General features: G+C 39.2%; 1 long non-coding RNA gene across 23 annotated transcripts; it reads right to left on the bottom strand.

Moving 5' to 3' along the window:
* Nucleotides 1–1,096: 1,096 nt before the first annotated feature.
* Nucleotides 1,097–26,494, bottom strand: LOC132606387 (uncharacterized). 23 transcript variants are annotated; one of them, XR_009569802.1, is made up of 7 exons: nt 13,058–26,480; nt 12,087–12,144; nt 11,771–11,837; nt 10,980–11,642; nt 7,747–10,810; nt 6,593–6,658; nt 2,502–6,461 (listed from the first exon to the last, which is right to left on the bottom strand). It is a non-coding gene; the product is annotated as an uncharacterized LOC132606387 (long non-coding RNA). The 23 variants fall into 23 exon arrangements; XR_009569806.1 differs by having other exon boundaries at nt 2,502–10,810; nt 13,058–24,725; nt 24,922–24,974; nt 25,061–26,472; XR_009569800.1 differs by having other exon boundaries at nt 2,502–10,810; nt 10,980–11,172; nt 11,298–11,409; nt 11,516–11,642; nt 13,058–26,471.

Raw genomic sequence — 26,494 nt, 5'->3', positions numbered from 1 at the left:
CATGTCTTGATTTAATTACTAGAACAATATTGTAATGACAGTGATACCTCTGTTTTAATATAGGGGGAAAGGGTAAAAGGTATCCCTCAACTATGGAAAATAAAGCAAACTTTTCCACATTTTAGTTTTGGTCGTAAACATACCCTTATATGGATTGGTTCAAATTTGCCCCTTAACTATGGGAGATATGACAAATTTGTGCTTGGTTTAGATTTGCCCATCAACTATGAGAGATAGAACAAATTTGCGCTCCGTTTGAATTTGATCTCATATTGCACTTATTATGAGTAGACTAGTTCATATTTGCCCCTCAAAACTAATGCACTTTCAATTTATTTTTATTTTTACACATTTAAACATATTTTATTATTTGGATAGAGTGCTACTCTCTCTGATCCATTTTACTTGTCATTTTTTTTGGCGCGCCTCTTAAAAAATATTAACTAAAATGGTAATTTGACTAAGTTATTCTTATTTACTGTTTCATCTCAATTTAATACTACTCTCTCTCTCTTCACCGCATTAATCTTTCCCCACATTTATTGTGTAAGAGTAAAGGTGAAAACTAATACTCCCTCCGTCCCAATTTATGTGATATGGTTTGATTAGGCACAGAATTTAAGACATAAAAAAAAATTATGAAACATGTGCTATAATCAAGCCATAAGGATAAAAAGAGAAGTTTTAAGTTAAATTGTATCATTCTTTTTGGAACAATCTAAAAAAGAAAGTATATCACATAAAGTGGACAAAAGGAGTAGTATATCTTGATTTTCGAAAATGACAACTATTTTGGATCATCTATTGTTATTAAGGACGACATGTAAAGAAGTTGGAGGGAGTACTATGCAAAACAATAATCTTGTGAAAAATCTTAACTCACAGATCCAAAATAATTAAAAGAACCGAAAAACATCTAATTGCTCATCGTATCCAATGTGTCTTTTCCCTATATTAAAAAAAAATTACTCTCCGAAAATTTTATAACTACTAGTATTAAACAGAACACCAATTTCAGAAATTAAACCAATTATTTTTCATGGGAAAATAACTAATCTTCAATTACACAAATACAAATTGAAATTCTTAAATCACTGGAAAATAATTAAAAGTAAACGAAGATTACAGGAAATTATTATGTACACTTAACAACATTTTTGAGCTTGCTGAAGATATTGTGATTCATGTCATGACAGAAAGAATAAAATTCATAAAATATCACTTTTATTTCCTTTGAGCTAAATTATTTATGCTTATAATTGTAATTGCATAGTATTGTTCGTTCATAAAGACGGAAACTGAAAAAAAGGTGACTTATTAAAACATAATTACACTGTATATTAATTGAGTCTATTGAGCACATATTTGAGGTTCTTTCCCGGAATGACCTAAAAATATATCTTTGCTCTTCATCGTCCAACTCCTTTATTTTTTCTATTGTTTTAACTTCTCCCCGATTTCAACTTCTACAGGTACTATCTCCATTGTCGATTACCTCATCCTTTGATGTTTATGCCGTTGGAAAGCAATCAGCTCAAAATTTTGCAAACAACCTCCTTAAATATTTCTAACAAGTCTAAACAACACCCACTCTAAATTTCTCACAAAATCATATTCGAAATTTAAACCCACTTATTTAAGTTTCTTTAACTGTGTTGACCTTCCTGAGGAACCTGAGAAAATAAGTCACATGGTATTAGCCTATTAGGTACTTCTCTTAGGAAAAATTGTTTTTTGAGACAACTCTTAAGGCCAAATACTACCATTTGCAACAGCATTGTATACCAATTTTGAATACATCATTGCACACTGAAATTGAACATTATCTGCAACATCAATGAAAACAACACAAACATCATACACACCTCATTTCCAGGAGGTTACCACACAGTTATTACCATCGCAAACTGATATTTGGGTGTGCAGTGAGTGCACTCTGCAGCATTCATGAAAATACACACAAGCAATAGTAGATAATTATGTTGCAAGCAGGCAAGAAACTTCTAAAGAAAATGAGGATATATAAGGGTCACTAACTATCCAGATAAGAAATTCACAAGATCCTTGAATAGACACCAATTTGCAACCTAGCTAAACACGAACCTCTTATTTAGTTGAATATTAAGTTGGAAGTCATCTAGAGACATCATTAACGAAATGATTTCCCGACACAAAGGTGGATGTAGGAGTGACATGAAAGAAAAAAAATACTACAATCTTGCCGATGATACCGCTGCAAATTGATATTTTCAGGTAAAGTTTGCAGCATCTACAAAACCTCACAAGCAAATAGCAAATACTATAGGGAAAGTTTCTGTTATTTCATGATGATCCTGGCTCAATTTGCACGCACCTTGACTAATCCTAGGTATACACTACCTCCTACAAACACAGGCACCAAATAACTCTGTCCAATAAGGTTAGAACAAATGATAAGAATCACCTAATGTTTTTGCCTTTGCTAGGATTTGAACCTGAAACCTTCATTTTTTCTCTAACCCACTTTGTTTACCACTAGGTCACACCCCTGAATGCACAAATATTAAAAACTATTGTATTTCAGCAAGAAGGAAATCATCTATAGACATTATTAGTATAACAATTTTCCCATGTGAAGATGGAGACATGGAAGAGAACAGACTGGACGTCGTCTACACGCTTTGGAACCTCACACGTCATCAGAAACTTGCCCAACGATTCCAAGCAGTTTACCATTGCAACCTGATATGTAGATGTAGTTTGCAGCATCCATGAAAACCCAGTAGCAACAGCAAACAGCTAAAGAGTACACTATACTGCGCCACACAAGGACTATCAGCTGTATTTTGTGGTACCGGTTCATCAACTATGTAGGGAAAAAAAAATCACATGATTCTTGAATACACACACTTATACAATGGCCGGGCTAACCTCTAGTTGAGATTGAGCTCGAAGCCAAATACATAAAAACAATATTTCCTGTGTAAAGTGGATCATCAACTAAATCACAGCAAATGTAAGACTGAGATTGTGATCACCTAGATCATCAAAGAAATGATGAATTTTCCTCACTGACGATGTAAGAAATTAAGTGATCACAATTTCTATATTATCAATTGAATGATAACCAAGACCACCTGCCTGAATCTTCTCTATCAACTTTCCAATACAAGCCCCAAAACCATCTCAAGACATTTCATGTAGCAGCCACAACATTCCTGATAATCGATATTTAACAGACATGACCTATATAAATAAATACAAATATCAGAATTAGGAAGCACTTGTTCCATCCTAATTGATCAAGACACTAAGGGGACACAGTGAATGGGCAGACTAACTGCACACTTGACACCTTCCCTCCTCCTTAATCCGGGCTGGGGACCGGCTGATTTGACAGGCGGAGTTACAGGGGTCAACTAAACAAAAATGTAGCAACAATTAGACCAAAACCACAAAAGGAACAGGAAGGAGAACCATTTTTGGTGCCAAGACAAGACAAGATCATGTTGAAAAATAAAACAAGACTTCAAAAACATGCATCAACTCAAATGCAATCAAGACAGAGCCAAGGAACAACCTGTAAATAAGATGGATTATAAAAGAAGGAACAGAGACTGGGAAGAACAGACTGGGTTAAAAGGACAAATTTTCTCGAATTGTTGAGCGAGGATGTAGGTCAACTGTACTTGGGATATAAGGTGAGAAAACCTAGGAGAGAATCTAGGATAAATTCTCGAATCAATAAAAAATTGTACCGACAAGATTCAGACTTTGCAATGACCTTCTAAGTGACATTCATAACTGAAAATATTGAAGGACAAAATTACACGAGTCTGAATAGAAATTCAAGGTCATTGTCACAATACTGTTGGAAACGTTCCATTTTCACCTACAATACTGTTGGAAACACTCCATCTTCGATGAAAACAAGTAATTGTGCTAGAATACCGTGCAAACATTTCATTATCCTGAAAATTCTCAAAATTTAAATTGGAGACGGGAGCATACTCAACAATTCTGCTAAAAAAAATAATAAGGCACAGCACACGCTACTTTCCACCACCCCTAAAGGAAAATCTCCACAAACCTACAAAACAAAGATTGAAGACCACCATAGAAGTATCCCGCATAACCAACAGAAGAAAGCAGAATCTCACTAGTGAATCTCTCTGCCAAAAAGATCACTTCCAACATCATCGGATCTTGTTTAAGGCAACAAAATCAATCCACAGTATCTTGCTTTAGCGCATGCAGGAAATAAAAAGTAAATTGAAGTTATTAACTTCCCTGGGTGCCAACTGATCTACCAGACTTGGGTGTTGCACATATACCACATGAAGGTTCTCAAAAGATAGTACAATAAAACCACATTCCTTCCTTCACGTCCCTGTCTATCGAACTAGCAAAACCCATAACTTGTCGTCCTTTTTCTTTCATTCCTTCTACTTTAAGGTATCTCCTTTGTGCTGGTATCCTTCCACAACAGCTGATATGGAGGACTCCTTCAGACCAAAAAAATCAATTGACAGAACCCTATGCTTAGGGGATACACTTCCTAAAAAGATCACATGGCATTATGTCCTTTCCAAGTTCCCATCATTTACCTCACAGTAAGAGACTTTTGTACAAACAGCCATGTGAGCCAAGCAATCATCCAAATACTGGTGGAGCAAACCCCCAGCCAAACTTCAAATTCCCTAAACAGGGCATATACTATCCCTGCCCGTCCAGGACAGGAATCAACAATAGCGGATACGAATTGTGATATGACAGTTCATCATCCAAAGAAAAGCCAGCAGATTTCAATAATCTGGACAGTAACGCGCTCTACAAACATCTATCCAACCAAAGAAAATCAAGTGGTGTGATACACGAGAAAACGGAAGTGGAGAAGAAAATAGGGGAACACCAGAAGTACCAAAAGATCCAAAGTTTTCATAGCCACTATCAAAAGATCCAAAATTTATCAGGCATCCATAACCACCAGGGATCTCATCAAGGAAGCATCTGGACTAAAAACTAAAAACGCCAGCAGAATACAAAATACACTAGTATCATAGTTGAGAACTTCCACATATCAGCAGTTTTGACAGAGAGAAGGTAACAAGTGATCAGGGATGAAATCTGAATCAAACATCTCAATACTCATTAAAAGCATTAACTAAAGAAACCTCGATGCAAATTGATAAACAACACCGCTCCATGAAAAGATCTGCAAGACCCAACAGCTGCAAGCACAAAAAGAAGGGAATGCAGTTCAGTGGACAAAGCAGGTGAAACCCATACCAACTAGGAAATCACTGGAGGTGCCACACAAGATCAAAAACTCCCTTTTCTCGAAGCCCTGATAATATCCAAATCGCAGTGCAAGCACAAAAATGACCAAGAAACATGCTGCAGAGGAACACATACGGACGCCAACCTTTCAACTTTGCAAATCTAATCCACTATAACTGTCACCACACATCCATCCACCAAAAACATCAAGCTGGCATGATACACAAAAAGAGAACAGAAGCAGAAGAAAAGCAGCAAGAACACCAAGAGAGAAGAACACTGTACAGGGCTACCAAAGATCCAGAAGTGACTTTTGCGTACTTACCAAATGTCCATAAGTATGGACCATCAGGGACCTCATCTGGGTCATCAAGGAACATAAGCAAGTATCTAGACCAAAAACTAAAAATGGCAGCAGAATATGTGTTTTTGTTAGAAAGATCACAAATTTCTGTAAGGTCTTAGCACCAGCTTGGTCCTAAGCTTTCTCCCTTTCTTAATATATACAATCTACATATATACAATCTGCTTACGTAAAAAGACATGGTAGCAGAACACAACACACATAAGTGGAAAAAAAAAAAAAAACATAAGTGAAGGGAAGCACACTGATTAGGAAGGAAAACTGAACTGAAAATCCTGATACTCATAGAAGACTGAACTAAAGAAACATCAACACACGTGGACAAACAAGACCTGCTCCATGAAAAGAGTACTTCACTGCTCTATGAGACCCATGGCTGCAAGCACAGAAAGAAGGAAACAGTCAAGTGCAAAGCTGACCAAACCCAAACCACCTAGAAATCACTAAAGATGCCATAGACAAAATTGAATAACCGCCTTTCTGTCGAAACTTAACAATATCCGGATTGCAGAGCAAGCACCAAAAATACCAAGAGGGTGCAGAGGAAAGCATAATGGAGGTACCTCTGAAATTTCCAAATCATAACCTCTGTAACTGTCACCATATGGTCTACACATCCATACAACAAAAATAAAACAAGTCGCGTGATAACCAAAAGAAACTGGAAGCAGAGAAGAAAAGTGGGCTAGAAGACCAAAAGTGGAGGAGCACTTTACAGTGCTATCAGAAAATGACCGAGTGCTTATCAGCTGTCCATAACTATAAGAGACCTCATCAGTTGGATCATCGAAGAACATAACCATCTGGACTAAGAACCTCATGGAAGCAGAATACAACACTACAGGTGAAAAATATTATCTCAGTTAAACCTCCACACAACAGTAGTTTTGACAAAGAGAAAAAGGAGCATTTAGCCAAGAAAACTGAATTGAGAATCTCAATGCTCAAAAAAGACTGAACTAAAGAAACCTCAACATAATGTACAAACAAGGCCGCTCCAAAAAAGGGTAATTCACTGCTCTGTAAACCCAATGGCTGCAAGCACGGAAAGAAGGGACAAGTTAAGTGCTTTGTTACTGTCACCGATTGAATCATCGAAGAACATAAGCATCTGGAGTAAAAACTTCATCGCAGCAGAATATAACACACTGGCGAGAATATTATCCTAGCTGGGTAACTTCACTACAACAGTAGTTTCAACAAAGTGAAAAGGGACCATTACGGAAGAGAACTGAATGAAAATCTCGATACTCGTAAAAGAATGAACTAAAGAAACCTCTGCTTAAAATAGACAAACATGATCGCTCCACGAAAAGAAGAAGTCACTGCTCATGGCTGCAAGCAAAGGAAAGAAGGGAACAGCTAAGTGCAAAGGAGAGGAAACCCCCCTAGAGATGCCATAGACAAGATGAAAACCCCCCTTTTGTTGAAGCCTGACAATATCCAGATTGCAGTGCAAGGCTGCAAGCACCAAAAAGACCAAGTGGGTGCAGAGAACCCATAATCAATCCCAACCTTTGAGATTTCCAAAACTTAACCTCTATTATTCTCACCATGTGGTCTACACATCCATACAACAAAAATCGAGTGGCGTGGTAACAAAAAGAGCAAAGAAGATAAGTAGCTAGAAGACCTAAAGTGGAGGAGCACTTTACAGCGCTATCAGAAGATAAGTAGCTAGAAGACCTAAAGTGGAGGAGCACTTTACAGCGCTATCAGAAGATAAGTAGCTAGAAGATCTAAAGTGGAGGAGCACTTTACAGCGTTATCCGAAGATGATCGCGAGTACTTATCAGGTGTCCATAACCATAAGAGACCTCATCAGTTGGATCTGGACTAAAAACTTCATGTCAGCAGAATACAACACACACTAGTGAACGATGTTATCTTTGTCAAGAAACTTCCATAACACAGCAGTTGGGACAAAGAGAAAAGGGAGTCACTAGGGAAGAAAACTGAATTGAATATCTCAATAATCATAACTGAACTAAAGAAACCTCCAAACAGATCTTAACAAACAAGGTCGGCACCATGAAAAGAAGCATTCACTGGTCCATAAGCCCCAATGGCTGCAAGAACAGAAATAAGGGAGCAGTTAAGTGCAAAGTTCGGAAAACCCATACCACACGAGATCATTAGAGGAGCCAGACAAGATTGGGAAACTCCCTTTCCTTGACGCACATACTTCGAAATATCAAACCATCTATCACTATCACCATGTGGTCCACAAACATCTATCCAACCGAATAAAATCAAATGGTGTTAAACAAAAGAAAGCGGAAGCGGAGCCGTCAGGGATCTCATCAGTTGGATCACCATAGAACATAAGCATCTGGACTAAAAAAAATAAAGATGGCAGCAGAATACAACACGATAGTGAAAAAGTAATTTAAATGAGGAGTTGAAAGGGAGAGATGAGAACCACTCTTATCAGGGAAGGAAACTGAATTGAAAATCTAGATAACCATTAAAAGCATTAATTAAAGAAACCTCAACCAAAATTGGCAAACAAGGCCACTCCATGAAAAGAAGGATTCCCTGCTAATAAAACCCACCAACTGCAAGCACAGAAAGAAGAGAACAGTTAAGTGCAAAGCTGGCGAAGCCCATACAACAACCCAGGAAATCACTAGAAAATGCCAGAAAAGATTCAAAAAAGCCCCTTTTTGTCGAAACCCGGACAAATCCAGACTGCAGTGCAAGCACCAAAAAGACCAAGAGGGTGCAGAGGAACGCATACTGGACACCAGCCTTCGGAAATTTCCAAATCTTAACCTCTGTTACTGTCACCATATGATCTACACGTCCATCCAACAAAAAACAGAGGGACAAGTGGCGTGAATAACCAACAGAAAACAGAGAAAATAAGTAGCTAGAAGACCAAAGGTAGAGGGACACTTTACGGCGCTATCAAAGGATCCAAAATTGACAGTACTTATCGGGGGCCCATAACCATAGGAGACACCTCAGCGGTTGGACCATCGAAGAACATAAGCATCTGGAGCTAAAACTTCATCGCAGCAGATTATAACACACTGGTGAAAAATATTATCTTTGAGAAACTTCAATACAACAGCAGTTCCAACTTTCAACAAAGAGAAAAGGGACCATTAGGAAAGAGAACTGAATGCAAATCTCGATACTCATAAAAGACTGAACTACAGAACCTTAGCTCAAATAGACAAACATGATCGCTCCACGAAAAGAAGTCACTGCTCATGGCTGCAAGCACAGAAAGAAGGGAACAGTTAAGTGCAAAGCTGACAAAACCCATACCACCTCAGATATCACTAGATATGCAAGAGCAAGGTTGAAAACCCCCTTTTTTGTCGAAGTCTGACAATATCCAGATTGGAGTACAAGTACCAAAATGGGGGTGTAGAGGAATGCATACTGAAATTTCCAAATCTAATCAACTGTTACCGGCACATCCATCCAACAAACAAAATCAAGCTAGCCTGATAAACAGAAGAATACAGCAGCAGAGAAAATAAGCAGCGAGAACAGGTCCATAATCAACCACCAAGGCCTCATCAGTTGGATCGTCGAAGAACATAAGCATCTGGACTAAACACTAAAAATGGCAGCAGAACACAACAAACACTAGAGAGAAAACTATTTTAGTTGAGAATGCAAATTTCTGGACTCATAAAAGCCTAAACTAAAGAAACCTCAACACAAATGGACAAACAAGGCCACTCCATGAAAAGAATAATTCATGGCTCTGTAAGACCCAATGGCTGCTGCAAGCACAGAAAGAACGGAAGAGTTAAGTGCAAAGCTGATGTAACCCATACTACCTAACAAATCACTAGGAAAAATGCCAGAGACGAGATTCGAAACCCCCTTTTTGTCGCAGAAAAGACAATATCCAGATTGTAGTGCAAGCACCAAAATGGCAAGAAACAGGGTGCACACAAACGCATACTGGACGCCAACCATTGAAATTTCCAAATCTAATCTTCTTAACTGTAACCACACATCCATCCAACAAACATAATCAAGCTTGCGTGATAAACAGAAGAAACGGCACCAGAGAAAATAAGCAGCGAGAACACCAAAAGAGAGGAGCACTTTACGGGGGCTATCGAAATATCCAGAACTGATTTCAAGTACTTAATCACGTGTCCATAACCATCAACCACCAGGGCCTCATGAGTTGGATGGTGAAAGAACATAAGCATCTGTACTAAAAAACTAAAAATGGCACCAGAATAAACAAACACTAGTGAAAAAAACTATTTTGGTTGAGAAATGATAATTTATGCACTCATAAAAGCCTGAGCTGAAGGAACCTCGACACAAATGGACAAACAAGGCCGTTCCATGAAAAGCATTCATGGTTCTGTAAGACCCAATTACTGCTGCAAGCAAAAAAAAAAGTACAAAAGCTGATGTAACCCCTACTACCTAAGAAATCGCTAGGAAAAATGCCAGACACATGATTCGAAACCCCCTTTTTGTCGAAGCCCGACAATATCCAGATTGTAGTGCAAGCACCAAAATGGCAAGAAACCGGCTGCACACAAACACATACTGGACACCAACCTTTGAAATTTCCATTTCAAATCTAATCCTCTGAACTGTTACCACACATCCATCCAACAAACAAAATCAAGCTTGTGTGATAAGCAGAAGAAACAGCAGCAGAGAAAATAAGTAGCGAGAAAACCAAAAAGAGGCGCACTTTATGGGGCTAACGAAATATCCAGAACTGACTTCAAGTGCTTAATCAGGTGTCCATAACCATCAATCACCAGGGCGTCATCAGTTGGATGGTCAAAGAACATAAGCATCTGTACTAAAAAACTAAAAACGGCAGCCGAATAGAACTAATACAAGTGAAAGAAACTATATGGGTTGAGAAATGAAAATTTCTGTATTCATAAAAGCCTGAACTAAAGAAACCTCGACACAAATGGACAAACAAGGCCGTTACATGAAAAGCATAATGCATCGCTCTGCAAGACCCAATGGCTGCTGCAAGCACAGAAAGAAGAGAACAACAAAGCTGATGAAACCCATACCACCTAAGAAATCACTAGGAAAAATGCCAGAGACAAGATTCAAAACCCCCTTTTTGTTGAAGCCCGACAATATCCAGATTGTAGTGCAATCACGAAAAGTACGTGCACACGAACGAATACAAATTTTCCAAATCCAATCCTCTATCTGTCACCGTGTGATCTACGCATTCATCCAACAGACAAAATCAGGCTGGTGTGATAATCAAAAGAAAACGGAAGCAGAGAGAAAATAAGTAGCTAGAAACCCAAAAGTAAAGGAGCACTCTGATTAGGGAGGAAAACTGAACTGAAAATCTTGATACTTATAGAAGACTAAAACAACAACATACCCAGTGAAATCCCAATGTGGGGTCCGGGGAGGGTAAAGTGTACGCAGACCTTACCCCCACCTTGGGAGGTAGGGAGGCTATTTCCGAAAGACCCTCAGCTCAAGAGAAGACTGAACTAAAGAAACATCAACACACGTGGACAAACAAGACCCGCTCCATGAAAGAGTACTCTACTGCTCTATGAGACCCATGCCTGCAAGCACAGAAAGAAGGAAACAGTTAAGTGCAAAGCTGACCAAACCCAAACCACCTAGAAATCACTAAAGATGCCATAGACAAGATTTAAAAAACCGCCTTTCTGTCGAAACCTAACAATACCCGGATTGCAGAGCAAGCACCAAAAATACCAAAAAGGTGCAGAGGAAAGCATACTGGATACCAACCTCTGAAATTTCCAAATCATAACCTCTGTAACTGTCACCATATTGGTCTACACATCCATACAACAAAAATAAAACAAGTCGCGTGATAACCAAAAGAAACTGGAAGCAAAGAAGATAAGTAGGCTAGAAGACCAAAAGTGGAGGAGCCTTTACAGTGCTATCAGAAAATGACCGAGTGCTTATCAGCTGCTGTCCATAACTATAAGAGACCTCATCAGTTGGATCATCGAAGAGCATAACCACCTGGACTAAGAACCTCATGGAAGCAGAATACAACACACTGGTGAAAAATATTATCTCAGTTAAACCTCCACACAACAGTAGTTTTGACAAAGAGAAAAAGGAGCATTTAGCCAAGAAAACTGAATTGAGAATCTCAATGCTCAAAAAAGACTGAACTAAAGAAACCTCAACATAATGTACAAACAAGGCCGCTCCAAAAAAGGGTGATTCACTCATCTGTAAAACCCAATGGCTGCAAGCACAGAAAGAAGGGACAAGTTAAGTGCTTTGTTACCGTCACCGGTTGAATCATCAAAGAACATAACTACATAAGCATCTGGAGTAAAAACTTCATCGCAGCAGAATATAACACACTGGTGAGAATATTATCCCAGCTGGGAAACTTTAATACAATAGTAGTTTCAACAAAGTGAAAAGGGACCATTAGGGAAGAGAATTGAATGAAAATCCCGATACTCATAAAGGAATGAACTAAAGAAACCTCAGCTCAAATAGACAAACATGATCGCTCCACGAAAAGAAGAAGTCACTGCTCATGGCTGCAAGCAAAGGAAAGAAGGGAATAGTTAAGTGCAAAGTCGAGGAAACCCATAACTCCTAAGAAATCACTAGATATGGCCATATACAAGATGAAAACCCCCTTTTTGTCAAGCCTGACAAAATTCAGATTGCAGTGCAAGGCTGCAAGCACCAAAAAGACCAAGAGGGTGCAGAGAACCCATAATCGATCCCAACCTTTGAGATTTCCAAAACTTAACCTTTATTACTACTGGTTTGGGTTAATCCGCCTGTGTGAGCTCGCTTACATTGCCGGTCCCAAGCCCGGATAAAGGAGGAGGGTTGCCGAGGGTCAATCGGAAACAGCCTCCCTACCCAGGTAGGGGTAAGGCTGCGTACATCTTACCCTCCCCAGACCCCACTATTGTGGGATTACACTGGGTAGTGACCAAGACCAACCTTTATTATTCTCACCATGTGGTCTACACATCCATACAACAAAAATCAAGTGGCGTGATAACCAAAAGAGTAAAGAAGATAAGTAGCTAGAAGACCTAAAGTGGAGGAGCACTTTACAGCGCTATCAGAAGATGATCGCGAGTACTTATCAGGTGTCCATAACCATAAGAGACCTCATCAGTTGGATCATTGACGAACATAAGCATCTGGACTAAAAATTTCATGGAAGCAGAATACAACACACACTAGTGAACGATGTTATTTTGTCAAGAAACTTCCATAAAACAGTAGTTCGGACAGAGAAAAGGGAGCCACTAGGGAAGAAAACAGAATTGAAAATCTCAATAATCATAACTGAACTAAAGAAGTCTCCAAACAAATCTCAACAAACAAGGTCGGCACCATGAAAAGAAGCATTCACAAGTCCATAAGCCCCAATGGCTGCAAGAACAGAAATAAGGGAGCAGTTAAGTGCAAAGTTCGGAAAACACATACCACACAAGAGATCATTAGAGGAGTCAGACAAAATTGGGAAACTCCCTTTCCTTGATGCACATACTTCGAAATATCAAACCATCTATCACTATCACCATGTGGTCCACAAACATCTATCCAACTGAACAAAATCAAATGGTGTGTTAAACAAAAGAAAGCGGAAGCAGAGAAGATAAGAAGCGAGAACACCAATTTACAGGGCTATCAAAAGATCCAAAATTACTTGAGTTAAAGAGAACTTATCATGTGTCCCTAGCCATCAGGGATCTCATCAGTTGGATCACCATAGAACATAAGCATCTGGACTTAAAAAAATAAAGATGGCAGCAGAATACAACACGCTAGTGAAAAAGTAATTTTAAATGAGGAGTTGACAGAGAGAGATGAGAACCGCTCTTATTAGGGAAGGAAACTGAATTGAAAATCTAGATAATCATTAAAAGCATTAATTAAAGAAACCTCAACCAAAATTGACAAACAAGGATACTCCATGAAAAGAAGGATTCCCTGCTAATAAAACCCACCAACTGCAAGCACCGAAAGAAGGGAACGGTTAAGTGCAAAGCTGGCGAAGCCCATACAACAACCCAGGAAATCACTAGAAAATGCCAGAAAATATTGAAAAACCCCCTTTTTGTCAAAGCCCGGACAAATCCAGATTGCAGTGCAAGCACCAAAAAGACCAAGAGGGTGCAGAGGAATGCATACTGGACACCAACCTTCGAAATTTCCAAATCTTAACCTCTGTTATTGTCACCATATGATCTAAACATCCATCCAACAAAAAAGAGCAGACAAGCGGCGTGATAACCAACAGAATACAGAGAAAATAAGTAGTAGCTAGAAGACCAAAGGTAGAGGGACACTACGGCGCTATCAAAGGATCCAAAATTGACGATACTTATCGGATGCCCATAACCATAGGAGACACCTCAGCGGTTGGACCATCGAAGAACATAAGCATCTGGAGTTAAAACATCATCGCAGCAGAATATAACACACTGGTGAAAAGTATTATCTTTGAGAAACTTCAATACAACAGCAGTTTCAACTTTCAACAAAGAGGACAGGGACCATTAGGAAAGAGAACTGAATGAAAATCTCAATACTCCTAAAAGACTGAACTACAGAACCTTAATTCAAATAGACAAACATGATCGCTCCACGAAAAGAGGTAGTGCTCATGGCTGCAAGCACAGAAAGAAGGAACAGTTAAGTGCAAAGCTGACAAAACCCATACCACCTCAGATATCACTACATATGCAAGAACCAGGTTGAAAGCCCCCTTTTTTGTTGAAGCCTGACAATATCCAGATTGGAGTACAAGCACCAAAATGGGGGTGTAGAGGAATGCATACTGAATTTCCAAATCTAATCAACTGTTACCGGCACATCCATCCAACAAACAAAAAATCAAGCTAGCCGGATAAACAGAAGGAAGAATACAGTAGCAGAGAAAATAAGCACCGAGAACAAGGCCGTTCCATGAAAAGCATTCATGGTTATGTAAGACCCAATTGCTGCTGCAAGCATATAAAGAAGGGAACAGTTAAGTACAAAGGCTGATGTAACCCCTACTACCTAAGAAATCGCTAGGAAAAATGCAAGACACAAGATTCGAAACCCCCTTTTTGTCGAAGCCCGACAATATCCAGATTGTAGTGCAAGCACAAAAATGGCTGACTTCAAGTGCTTAATCAAGTGTCCATAACCATCAATCACCAGGGCGTCATCAGTTGGATGGTCAAAGAACATAAGCATCTGTACTAAAAAACTAAAAACGGCAGCAGAATAGAACTAATACAAGTGAAAGAAACTATATGGGTTGAGGAATGAAAATTTCTGTATTCATAAAAGCCTGAACTAAAGAAACCTCGACACAAATGGACAAACAAGGCCGTTACATGAAAAGCATAATGCATTGCTCTGCAAGACCCAATGGCTGCTGCAAGCACAGAAAGAAGAGAACAACAAAGCTGATGAAACCCATACCACCTAAGAAATCACTAGGAAAAATGCCAGAGACAAGATTCGAAACCCCCTTTTTGTTGAAGCCCGACAATATCCAGATTGTAGTGCAATCACGAAAAGTACGTGCACACGAACGAATACAAATTTTCCAAATCCAATCCTCTATCTGTCACCGTGTGATCTACGCATTCATCCAACAGACAAAATCAGGCTGGTGTGATAATCAAAAGAAAACGGAAGCAGAGAGAAAATAAGTAGCTAGAAACCCAAAAGTAAAGGAGCACTTCATGGCGTCATCAAAGATCCTGGATCGACTTTGAGTAGTTAACTAAAGAAACCTCGATGCAAATTGACAAACAACGCCGCTCCATGAAAAGATCTGTAAGACCCAACAGCTGCAAGCACCAAAAGAAGGGAATGCAGCTCAGTGGACAAAGCAGGTGAAACCCATACCAACTAGGAAATCACTGGAGGTAACACACAAGATCAAAAACTCCATTTTCTCGAAGCCCTGATAATATCCAAATCGCAGTGCAAGCACAAAAATGGCCAAGAAACATGCTGCAGAGGAACACACACTGGACACCAACCTTTGAACTTTGCAAATCTAATCCACTACAACTGTCACCACACAAAAAGAGAACAGAAGCAGAAGAAAAGCAGCAAGAACACCAAGAGAGAAGAACACTGTACAGGGCTACCGAAGATCCAGAAGCGACTTTTGAGTACTTACCAAATGTCCATAAGTATGGACCATCAGGGACCTCATCAGGGTCATCAAGGAACATAAGCAAGTATCTAGACCAAAAACTAAAAATGGGAGCAGAATATGTGTTTTTGTTAGAAAGATCATAATGTAAGGTCCTAGCACCAGCTTGGTCCTAAGCTTTCTCCTTTTCTTAATATATACAATCTGCTTACGTAAAAAGACATGGTAGCAGAACACAACACACATAAGTGGAAAAAAAAAAAAAAAAACATAAGTGAAGGGAAGCACACTGATTAGGAAGGAAAACTGAACTGAAAATCCTGATACTCATAGAAGACTGAACTAAAGAAACATCAACACACGTGGACAAACAAGACCTGCTCCATGAAAAGAGTACTTCACTGCTCTATGAGACCCATGGCTGCAAGCACAGAAAGAAGGAAACAGTCAAGTGCAAAGCTGACCAAACCCAAACCACCTAGAAATCACTAAAGATGCCATAGACAAAATTGAATAACCGCCTTTCTGTCGAAACTTAACAATATCCGGATTGCAGAGCAAGCACCAAAAATACCAAGAGGGTGCAGAGGAAAGCATAATGGAGGTACCTCTGAAATTTCCAAATCATAACCTCTGTAACTGTCACCATATGGTCTACACATCCATACAACAAAAATAAAACAAGTCGCGTGATAACCAAAAGAAACTGGAAGCAGAGAAGAAAAGTGGGCTAGAAGACCAAAAGTGGAGGAGCACTTTACAGTGCTATCAGAAAATGACCGAGTGCTTATCAGCTGTCCATAACTATAAGAGACCTCATCAGTTGGATCATCGAAGAACATAACCATCTGGACTAAGAACCTCATGGAAGCAGAATACAACACTACAGGTGAAAAATATTATCTCAGTTAAACCTCCACACAACAGTAGTTTTGACAAAGAGAAAAAGGAGCATTTAGCCAAGAAAACTGAATTGAGAATCTCAATGCTCAAAAAAGACTGAACTAAAGAAACCTCAACATAATGTACAAACAAGGCCGCTCCAAAAAAGGGTAATTCACTGCTCTGTAAACCCAATGGCTGCAAGCACGGAAAGAAGGGACAAGTTAAGTGCTTTGTTACTGTCACCGATTGAATCATCGAAGAACATAAGCATCTGGAGTAAAAACTTCATCGCAGCAGAATATAACACACTGGCGAGAATATTATCCTAGCTGAGTAACTTCACTACAACAGTAGTTTCAACAAAGTGAAAAGGGACCATTACGGAAGAGAACTGAATGAAAATCTCGATACTCGTAAAAGAATGAACTAAAGAAACCTCTGCTTAAAATAGACAAACATGATCGCTCCACAAAAGCTGCAAGCAAAGGAAAGAAGGGAATAGTTAAGTGCAAAGTCGAGGAAACCCATAACGCCTAAGAAATCACTAGAGATACCATAGACAAGATTGGGAAAATCCCTTTCCTTGATGCACAGACTTCGAAATATCAAACCATCTATCACTATCACACTGTGGTCTACAAACATCTATCCAACCGAATAAAATCAAATGGTGTGTCAAACAAAAGAAAGCGGAAGCGGAGAAGATAAGAAGCGAGAACACCAATTTAGGGTTTTACTTTACAGGGCTATCAGAAGATCCAAAATTAATTGAGTTAAAGAGTGCTTATCATGTGTCCATAGCCATCAGGCATCTCATCAGTTGGATCACCATAGAACATAAGCATCTGGACTTAAAACAATAAAGATGGCAGCAGAATACAACACGCTAGTGAAAAAGTAATTTTAAATGAGGAGTTGACAGAGAGAGATGGGAACCACTCTTATTAGGGAAGGAAACTGAACTAAAAATCTAGATAATCATTAAAAGCATTAATTAAAGAAACCTCAACCAAAATTGACAAACAAGGCCACTCCATGAAAAGAAGGATTCACTGCTCATAAAACCCACCAACTGCAAGCACCGAAAGAAGGGAACAGTTATAGGGTGTCTTTTTCAAGTGGTAAAAACATAATTCAAGCTTGAAAACACAAGATGATGCAACAAAATAAAACAACCCAAAAAAAAAGGGTAAAAAGGGTGTGCAAAGCTGGCGAAGCCCATACAATAACCTAGGAAATCACAAGAAAATGCCAGAAAAGATTGAAAACCCCCCTTTTGTCGAAGCCCGGAAAAATCCAGATTGCAGTGCAACCACCAAAAAGACCAAGAGGGTGTAGAGGAACGCATACTGGATACCAACCTTCAAAATTTCCAAATCTTAACCTCTGTTACTGTCACCATATGATCTAAACATCCATCCAACAAAAAAGAGCAGACAAGTGGCGTGATAACCAACAGAAAACAGAGAAAATAAGTAGCAAGAAGACCAAAGGTAGAGAGACACTTTACGGCGCTATCAAAGGATCCAAAATTGACCGTACTTATTGGGTGCCCATAACCATAGGAGACACCTCAGCGGTTGGATCATCGAAGAACATAAGCATCTGGAGTTAAAACTTCATCACAGCAGAAATTACACACTGGTGAAAAATATTATCTTTGAGAAACTTCAATACAACAGCAGTTTCAACTTTCAACAAAGAGAACAGGGACCATTAGGAAAGAGAACTGAATGACAATCTCGATACTCATAAAAGACTGAACTACAGAACCTTAAGCTCAAATAGACAAACACGATCGCTCCACAAAAGAAGTCACTGCTCATGGCTGCAAGCACAGAAAGAAGGGAACAGTTAAGTGCAAAGCTGACAAAACCCATACCACCTCAGATATCACTACATATGCAAGAGCCAGGTTGAAAACCCCCTTTTTTGTCGAAGCCTGACAATATCCAGATTGGAGTACAAGCACCAAGATGGGGGTGTAGAGGAATGCATACTGAAATTTCCAAATCTAATCAACTGTTACCGGCACATCCATCCAACAAACAAAATCAAGCTAGCCTGATAAACAGAAGGAAGAATACAGTAGCAGAGAAAATAAGCAGCGAGAACAGGTCCATAATCAATCACCAAGGCCTCATCAGTTGGATCGTCGAAGAACATAAGCATCAGGACTAAACACTAAAAAAATGGCAGCAGAACACAACAAACGCTAGAGAGAGAAAACTATTTTAGTTGAGAAATGAAAATTTCTGTACTCATACAAGCCTAAACTAAAGAAACCTCAACACAAATGGACAAACAAGGCCATTCCATGAAAAGCATAATTCATGGTTCTGTAATGGCTGCTGCTAGCACAGAAAGAAGGGAACGGTTAAGTGCAAAGCTGATGTAACCCCTACTACCTAAGAAATCACTAGGAAAAATGCCAGAGACGAGATTCGAAACCCCCTTTCTGTCGCAGCAAGACAATATCCAGATTGTAGTGCAAGCACCAAAATGGCAAGAAACCGGGTGCACAGCAACGCATACTGGACACCAGCCTCTGAAATTTCCAAATCTAATTTTCTTAACTGTTACCAGACATCCATCCTGAAGATTTTTAGCAAGAAGAAAGGGCTTCTTGTATTTCTAAATGAATATACAATCCATAAGAATGGGTACTTATACATGAGTTCTAAGACTAAATAAGGAAAGACAATATTACACAATCAATTCCTAATCATTTACATCAATACAATATATTCCTAAAATTAAGCTATCAATCTTAATCATCAATATCAAATCAACATCTCAATCTTAATCATTTTAATACCAAATCAACACTCCCCCTCAAGTTGGTGCAAAGATGTCGCACATGCCCAACTTGCAAACCAGTGTATGAACAGTCCGTTTGTTGAGGCCTTTAGTAAACACATCAGCTAGTTGTTTTTCTGATGACACGTGGAATAAACTCAAGACACCACCTGTGACTTTTTCTTTGATGAAGTGTCGATCAATTTCAACGTGCTTTATTCGGTCATGCTGGACTGGATTTCGAGCTATACTGATTGCAGCCTTGTTGTCACAATACAAGGAAAATTTCCTTTTTTAAGACAATCTCAATTCTTCTAGTAACTTTTGTAACCACAAAAGTTCGCAAACACCCTGGGCCATAGCTCTATATTCTGCCTCTGCACTTGATCTAGCAACTACACTTTGTTTCTTGCTTCTCCAAGTGACCAAGTTTCCTCCTACGAGTGTACAGTAACCGGATGTAGACCTTCTGTCATCTAAAGATCCAGCCCAATCTGCATCAGTAAAGGCTTCTATTTGAAGGTGACCATGTCTGGAGTAAAGTACACCTTTTCCTGGAGCAGACTTCAGATACCGCAAAATGTGAAAGACAGCTTGCATATGAGGATCTAAATGATCATGCATAAATTGACTCACTAGGCTGACTAAATAGGCTATGTCTGGTTTAGTGTGAGAGAGATAAATGAGTCTTCCAACCAGCCTCTGATATCTCTCTTTATCAACTGACTTCCCAACTCCGCTTTGTAGTTTGTGATTGCTTTCTATGGGTGATTCTGCTGGTTTGCAACCTATCATACTTGTTTCTTTCAAGAGATCCAGAATATACTTTCTTTGAGAAATAAAGATTCCTTTTTTTGATCTAGCAACTTCAATTCCCAAGAAGTACTGCAATTTTCCTAGATCCTTGATATCAAATTCCTGTGCCAACGACTTCTTCAATCGGGTCATCTCCTCTTTGTCATCTCCTGTCATTACTATGTCATCAACATAAACTATGAGAAGAGTGAGTTTACCCTTTAAATGTCTTATAAAGAGGGTGTGATCCGCATTGCTTTGTTGGTAACCAAAGGAGATCATTGCTTTATAGAATCTATCAAACCAAGCTCTAGGGAGATTGCTTCAATCCGTACAAGGCTTTCTTCAGTCTGCATACCTTTCCTTGACTTTGTTCAGTACCAAAACCAGGAGGAATCTCTATGTTCACCTCTTCGTCTAATCTCCATGAAGAAATGCATTCTTCACATCAAACTGTTGCAAGTCCCAGTCAAGATTAGCTGCACAAGATAGAAGAATTCTAATAGTATTCATTTTTGCAACAAGAGCAAATGTCACTTGATAATCCACTCCATAAGTCTGAGTGAATCCTTTAGCCACTAATCTTGCTTTGAACCTTTCAATGGAACCATCAGCTTTATGTTTTACAGTGAAGACCCATTTGCAACCAACCAACTTCTTGTTTGGGGGTGATGCGACAAGTTCTCAAGTCTCATCCTTTGGTAAGGCCTTCATTTCTTCCATCATAGCTTGCTTCCACTTAAAATCTGCAAAAGCTTCCCTCCAATTCTGGGGAATAGACACAGAAGAAATAGACAAGGCAAAGGCTCTATAGGAGGGCGATAAAGAATTATAGAAAACAAAGTTAGATAAAGGGTGTTTAGTGCAAGATCTGACTCCTTTCCTGTGAGCAATAGGCAAATCTAACTCATTACGAAGTATAGATAACTCACCAGAAGAAGAAGGTTCGGCTTCGGCAAGTTGCATGATGGCTTCTTCTGCTCTATTTCTCCTTGAATAAGTTATCAAATCAGGCCTATCCAAACGCCCAACAGTCTCCCCCTGAATTCTTTCTTAAGTTTCACTTTCTCTTATGGCAGTAGTTTCAATAGTCTCCCCCTGAATTCTTTCTTCAATTTCACTTTCCCTTGTGGCAGTAGTTTCAACAATAGAACTAGGAAAAACCATCTCTTCTTCCTTATAATTCTCCCCCTTATAATTCTCCCCCTGAAGAGGTGATGGTGTAATACTGAAATAGGGCTCAGATTCCCGAAAAGTAACATCCATACTGACAAAGAATCTCCTAGAGGAGGGTGATAACATTTGTACCCTTTCTGTGTTGGAGAATACCCAATAAAGACACATTTAAAAGCTCTAGGTTCAAGTTTCCTAGAGTTCCTAGCGTGAACAAAGCAAACACACCCAAATATCTTTGGAGGAACAGTATAGTCATTTTTACCCTTTAAAGCTTCTAAAGGACTCCGGAAATTAAGAGTTTTAAGTGGCATTCTATTGATGAGGTAGGCAGCTACTAGAATGGCATCCCCCCAATAAGGCTTCGGCAGATTCATGGTAAACAAAAGGGATCTTGCTACTTCTAACAAATGCCTATTTTTTCTTTCAGCAACCCCATTTTGTGCACTAGTATAAGGACAACTAGTTTGATGGATTATCACAAAAGACTCCAAGTAAGCTCCAAAAGTTTTATCCATGTATTATGTGCCATTGTCAGTTCGAAATATCTTTATCTTAGCCTCAAACTGAGTACAAATCATCTTATGAAATGACTTAAAACAGGAGAAAACTTCACTTTTGGCTTTTAACAGATATACCCATGTCATTCTAGTGCAACAATCGATAAAAATAACAAACCATAGACTACCAGACAAAGAAAGTGTTTGAGCAGGACCCCAGACATCAGAATGAATAGTTGAAAAGGGAATTGTGCTTTTATTGTCACTCAGAGGATAAGAGTTTTTAGTGTGCTTGGCCTATTCACATGCATCACAAGACAAAGATTCAAACTCAGTTCTAGAAAATAAACCAGGGTATAACTTTTTTAAAGCAAAAAAAGATAGGTGTCCCAACCGTCTATGCCACTGTATTATTTCTCGGTTGACATCCTTATTTCCTACAAAAAAAGGCCTGACCAGAGTCTCGAGTTCCACCGATCAAATATAAGCCATCATGCAATCTATCACTGCCAATCTTCTTCCCTGTATGAAGAGGTCTTCAAAAACACAATAATCACGAAAGAATCTGACACTACAGTTTAGTTCTTTGGTGATAGCGCTAACAGATAATAGGTTAATAGGAAAATCAAGCACATAAAGAATGGATGATAAGGTAATATCAAGAGTACAAAAGATTGAACTTGTTCCAGAGACAAGGGTTAGGGAGCCATTGACTATTCTGACATAATCCCCTTTGGGACTAGGAGAGTAATTTTGAAGGCCTTTAGAAGAGCCTGTCATGTGTCTATTCGCACCAGAATCAATAATCCAACAATTAAGCTGAGCATTAAAAGCAATACCTGACTGCACATAATTGGGGCTAGCAATACTAGAAGAGTCAAGTTTGTTCAGAAGACGGCGAAGATATTGGAACTTCATCCTGAGACAAAGTCTCTCCAGAAGTAGTGTCACCCATATTATCTAAATGGGAAGGGTTAGAATAGGCCTACGACCCGAGAACTGAAAAAACAAAATCCTAAAAAAATCGCCGGGAAGTTGGCTGCCACGCGGGAATCCTAATTCCGGTGATCGGAAAAAATCAAAACTGATAGGGATAGGCTCAGAATGTTCCAGCGACCCCAACAGAGAAAAATAATCCAGAAACGAACTGAACGGGAGGAGTTTTTTGTGCGGACAGCCACAAAGAGAGAAAAACTCGACCTCTTTGATAAAACACGGAACCCTAGTGCTGCGAAGGAGAAAAGTCACCTCAAAAAGGCAGCAATGGCTCTGATACCATGAAGATTTTTAGCAAGAAGAAAGGGCTTCTTGTATTTCTGAATGAATATACAATCCATAAGAAGTATAAGTACCCAATGAGTTCTAAGACTAAATAAGAAAAGACAATATTACACAATCAATTCCTAATCATTTACATCAATACAATATATTCCTAAAATTAAGCTATCAATCTTAATCATCAATATCAAATCAACATCTCAATCTTAATCATTAATACCAAATCAACACATCCAAGAAACAAAATCAAGCTGCGTGATTCACAGAAGAGAACGGAAACAGAGAAAATCAGTAGCGAGAAAACCAGAACAAAGGAGCACTTTACGGGGCTAAGAATATCCAGAACTGACTTTAGAACTTAATCAAGTGTCCATAACCATCAACCGCCCGGGCCATCAGTTGGATGGTCAAAGACCACAAGCATCTGGACTAAAAACTAAGGTGGAAGCAGAGACAAGATTCGAAACCCCCTTTTTGTGGCAGCAAAGACAATATCCAGATTGTAGTGCAAGCACCAAAATGGCAACAAACAGGGTGCACACAAACACATACTGGACACCAACCTTTGAAATTTCAAAATCTAATCCTCTTAACTGTTACCACACATCCATCCATCAAACAAAATCAAGCTTGCGTGATAAACAGAACAAACGGCAACAGAGAAAATAAGCAGCGAGAACACCAAAAAAGAGGAGCACTTTACGATTCAAGTACTAAATCAGGTCCCCATAACCATCAACCACCAGGGCCTTATCAGTTGGATGGTCAAAGAACATAAGCATCTGTACTAAAAAACTAAAAATGGCACCAGAATAAACAAACACTAGTGAAAAAAACTATTTTGGTTGAGAAATGATAATTATGCACTCACAAAAGCCTAAGCTGAAGGAAACTCGACACAAATGGACAAACAAGGCCGTTCCATGAAAAGCATTCATGGTTCTGTAAGACCCAATGGCTGCTGCAAGCATAGAAAGAAGGGAACAGTTAAAAGTACAAAAGCTGATACAACCCCTACTACCTAAGAAATCACTAGGAAAAATTCCAGACAAGGTTCGAAACCCCCTTTTTGTCGCAGCAAAAGACAATATCCAGATTGTAGTGCAAGCACCAAAATGGCAAGAAACAGGGTGCACACAAACGCATACTGGACACCAACCTTTGAAATTTCGAAATCTAATCCTCTTAACTGTTACCACACATCCATCCAACAAACAAAATCAAGCTTGCGTGATAAACAAAAGAAACGGCAGCAGAGAAAATAAGCAGCGAGAACACCAAAAGAGAGGAGCACTTTACGATTCAAGTACTAAATCAGGTGTCCGTAACCATCAACCACTAGGGCCTCATCAGTTGTATGGTGAAAGAACATAAGCATCTGTACTAAAAAACTAAAAATGGCACCAGAATAAACAAACACTAGTGAAAAAAACTATTTTGGTTGAGAAATGATAATTTATGCACTCATAAAAGCCTGAGCTGAAGGAACCTCGACACAAATGGACAAACAAGGCCATTCCATGTAAAGCATTCATGGTTCTGTAAGACCCAATGGCTGCTGCAAGCATAGAAAGAAGGGAACAGTTAAGTACAAAAGCTGATGTAATCCCTACTACCTAAGAAATCACTAGGGAAAATGCCAGACACAAGATTCGAAACCCCCTTTTTGTCGAAGCCCGACAATATCCAGATTGTAGTGCAAGCACCAAAATGGCAAGAAACCGGGTGCACACAAACATATACTGGGCACCAACCTTTGAAATTTTCATTCCAAATCTAATCCTCTGAACTGTTACGACACATCCATCTAACAAAAAAAATCAAGCTCGTGTGATAAACAGAAGAAACGGCAGCAGAGAAAATAAGCAGCAAGAAAACCAAAAAGAGGCGCACTTTATGGGGCTAACGAAATATCCAGAACTGACTTCAAGTACTTAATCAGGTGTCCATAACCATCAATCACCAGGGCGTCATCAGTTGGATGGTCAAAGAACATAAGCATCTGTACTAAAAAACTAAAAACGGCAGCAGAATAGAACTAATACAAGTGAAAGAAACTATATGGGTTGAGAAATGAAAATTTCTGTATTCATAAAAGCCTGAACTAAAGAAACCTCGACACAAATGGAGAAACAAGGCCGTTACATGAAAAGCATAATGCATCGCTCTGCAAGATCCAATGGCTGCTGCAAGTACAGAAAGAAGGGAACAACAAAGCTGATGAAACCCATACCACCTAAGAAATCACTAGGAAAAATGCCAGACAAGATTCAAAACCCCCTTTTTGTTGAAGCCCGACAATATCCAGATTGCAGCGCAAGCACGAAAAGGACGTGCACACGAACGAATACAAATTTTCCAAATCCAATCCTCTATCTGTCACCGTGTGATCTACGCATTCATCCAACAAACAAATCAGGCTGGTGTGACAATCAAAAGAAAACGGAAGCAGAGAGAAAATAAGTAGCTATCAACCCAAAAGTAAAGGAGCACTTCATGGCGTTATCAAAGATCCAGGATTGACTTGGAGTAGTTAAGAGATGTCCATAACCAGAAGAGACCTCATCAGTCGGATCCAGGATTGACTTTGAGCAGGTGTCCATAACCATAAGTGTCTATGGGTACATATCCGACTAACACCACACAGAAATGAGATGACCGAACGAAATAAGAGGGATTAAAACTACATTAGCATCAAATTTAGCTTAAAGAATGGAAGTCAACATATCCACCCTTTCCTGCTTAGATATAGAATCCAAGTGTGGCATCGGGAGCGAAATTTCCAGTTCTACCACCAGTATTCTGATTCAAGAGAAGGAACTTGCGAGCTCAGATAGTGTAGGTACACCTTCAGAATACGGAATAACCCCTATATCCAATCATCAAGGGCAAACATAAACATAAACATAAACACAGGGGATATCTCACAACAAAATTGCATCTAAGAATGGACCTCACCAGCTTCGAATTTCTTAATATATCAATCAATCAAAGGATGAGAACAAAACACACAAGGAAGGAAAGAAAGGATGAGAACAAGGTACTTATAATCATTCTCCTTCAATCATTACCCAGACCTGATCATACATCCACAAACAAACAATCACTAATTGCAAATTGATCAGAAACAACTCTTGCCCTTGTATTTTTATTTTCACACAGAGAGAAGGCAGAAAACCAATGAACAAACAACCAAACCAAAACAAACTGGGCTGGAATAATTGAATTCCTACCCAGTCTATTTATAGGATTGTGGGGGGGGGGGTGAGAATGGACGGCTACGATTAAAAGCGATCTAAGATAAATACGCGGGCGGCCAGAGCATGT

Source organism: Lycium barbarum, chromosome 8 (assembly GCF_019175385.1).
Source record: "Lycium barbarum isolate Lr01 chromosome 8, ASM1917538v2, whole genome shotgun sequence".
Classification (NCBI taxonomy): Eukaryota; Viridiplantae; Streptophyta; class Magnoliopsida; order Solanales; family Solanaceae; genus Lycium; species Lycium barbarum.
This window is presented reverse-complemented; position numbering and strand designations above follow the sequence as displayed.